We start from the raw sequence: 2793 nt of genomic DNA, 5'->3' as shown, positions 1-2793 counted from the left end.
GAAACAGCCAGGATGCAGCCAGGGTGACCTTCAGGAAAACCAGGAGATCACCCACAACCACCTGGAATTCCCATGTAGGATGTCAAGGAGTTGGCCCGGATGGAGCCAGGGTGACCTCCAGGAAAACGGGGAACACCCAAAAACACCTGGAATTCCTGGTGGGATGGCAGGGAAGGGGCCGAGATACAGAAAGACAATCCCGCTGGGATCACCTGGAATTTTCAAGACACGTGTGGGTTGTCAGGGAAGTGGCCGAGGTGGGATCAGCTGGAATTCCCGGTGGGATGCCACAGAAACGGCCGGGATGCCGTGGTACGATCCCATTGGAATCACCCGGAATTGCCCTGTAGGGTGTCAGGGAATGAGCTGGGATGCCCGCACGATCCCGCCGGGATAACCTGGAATTCCTGGGGTGTCAGGGAATGAGCCGGGATGCCCGGACGATCCCGCCGGGATCACCTGGAATTCCTGGGGTGTCAGGGAAACAGCCGGGATGCAGTCAGGATGACCCCCACAAAAACTGGGATCACCCGGAATTGCCGTGTAGGAGGTCAGGGAATGAGCCGGGATGCCGCAGGATGACACCGCCGGGATCACCTGGAATTCCTGGGGTGTCAGGGAATGAGCCGGGATGCCCGGACGATCCCATTGGAATCACCCGGAATTGCCCTGTAGGGTGTCAGGGAATGAGCTGGGATACCCGGACGATCCCGCCGGGATCACCTGGAATTCCTGGGATGTCAGGAACGAGCCGGGATCCCGCCGGGATCTCCGTCCGAGCATCCCCGGTGCCCGCGGTCCCTCCCGTGTCCCTCCCGCTCTCGGGCCGAGCTCGGGGCGGCCGGACCGGGATGGTCCCGCTGGGAATCGCTCTCCTGACTCATGCGGTTCGTGTGGGAGCAGGRCGCTGGGAAACAATCCCAAATGCTGCTATATTTAACCCCGAGGAGAGCTTTGGGGCTGAGCTTTGGGGCTGAGCTGTGAATAACAGCGCGGTGAAATCACGGCAGGAGCCGCGGCTGCCTCTGGAGGAGAGCGATGACTAACGAGGAAAAACGCTGCTCTCTGGAAAAAAACCCAAAAGATTTTAAAAAGAAAAAGGTTTTGGTTCTTCCAAACCGGCACGGGGATCCTTCCAAGTGTGACAAATTGCCCTCGAGTGAAACATCCTTTTAGGATTTCTGTGTCCAGCTGCTCCCACACCACCCCTGTGTGGTCACTCAGCTCCTCCCTGGATTGCAGAGGGACTGGATATGGACGCTGTGGGATCAAAGATTAATTCTGGCATCATTTTTAGGAATTAAATCATTTGATTCAAAGGGAAAACAGCAAATCATTCCTTTTAGGAAGAGATGCTCATCATTTGTAACTCCAAAACCCTCAGCCAAAGTCATTGCAGGAGTGGGAGCCTTTCCACGCAGTCAGGGGATGAAAATCCTAATTWTGAGGAATAGTTGCAAGGGGAAAACCAGTCTGACCCAATCTTTGTAATGCTTCTGTTTAGCAGAAGGAATAAAGAACAATAAATCAAGTGTCCCATGCAAGCTGGAAGCCTGACAACACCTTGACATCAATATTATTGCCCTGTGATATTCCCACCTTTTATCTATTGGARAAAATGGTATTAAATAAATCTATATTGTGTACATGAAATATAGAAATAAATATAATGAATAAATTTTATTTCTTTATTGGATTTGATTGATTGATTACAGAGAGCACATTCCATTTCTGGAGGACACCCAAACTTTTCAACAGCCTGGGAAGGAACTGGAGCTGCCCAGGGGGGTTTCAGCCCCTCTCTCTCACTTCCCCTGCTTTTTAAATAATCCAACAGCAAACATTTGCTGGCAGTGGAGATTTCTGAGCCGTGAGGTAATGGCTGTTGGGGTTTTTTACATTTTCACATATGCAGAGTCATCTCCTCGTTCTGAGCCTTATTGCAGTTACAGATGTGCTGGACAAACAGCTCGGCTTTGGGGGTTTCATTTCAGCAGTTCAGAGCTCTCCCTGAGCTCCCTGCTGAGGGATGGGCTTCCTCAGGAGCTTCACTGCAAGTTTTTACAGAAACTTTACAGAAGTTGGCCCTGGAGGAGTTCCCAGCAGGCTGTGCTTGGTTATCATGGAACCCTGGAATGCTTTGGGATGGAGGGGATCCTAAAACCCATCCCATTCCYCCCTGCCATGGACAGGRACACCTTTCCYTATCCCAGGGAGCTCCAACCTGGCCTTAAATAATTCCAGAGATGTGGCAGCCACAGATTTTCCATCCAACCTTCAGTGCAGCAGCCATTTTCTCCATAATTCCTATAAAGGCCTCAATTATCACCAGATATATGGATATATATATGGATCTATCAGATCATATATATATATGGATCTATCAGATATTAAATTACCATTGATGAGCACTGACAGTGCTGAGTTTGTTCCTATCAACATCCAAAGCTCCTCCATCAACCCACGGGATATTCCACCTTCCAAACACGTGAGCCTTTCAGACTCTTCCCGAAAGACAAACCCCGGGTGATAATTATGGTTTTTCCTAAGCAGTTTTCCCATATTTGAGGGAAAATAAACCAAAGGAAGTTCAGATGTGAAGCACCACTGCACAAAGAGGAATTTATGGGGCAGTTTCAGAGTTTGGAGCTCCCCAAACCCAACAGTCCCAGGGACAATTACACCAGAAAATGGTCATTTTGCCATGTCAGCACTTTGGCAGCACCTGAACCATCTGGAAGTCGAGCCTTAATGATCTGCTGCTCCGAGGGGATCGATGGGTGTCTGCAGGGG

The sequence above is a fragment of the Malurus melanocephalus genome, unplaced genomic scaffold (genome assembly GCF_030028575.1).
Source record: "Malurus melanocephalus ecotype Western Australia unplaced genomic scaffold, MMel_1.1 scaffold_1052, whole genome shotgun sequence".
Classification (NCBI taxonomy): domain Eukaryota; kingdom Metazoa; phylum Chordata; class Aves; order Passeriformes; family Maluridae; genus Malurus; species Malurus melanocephalus.
Note: the sequence above shows the minus strand (reverse complement) of the source record.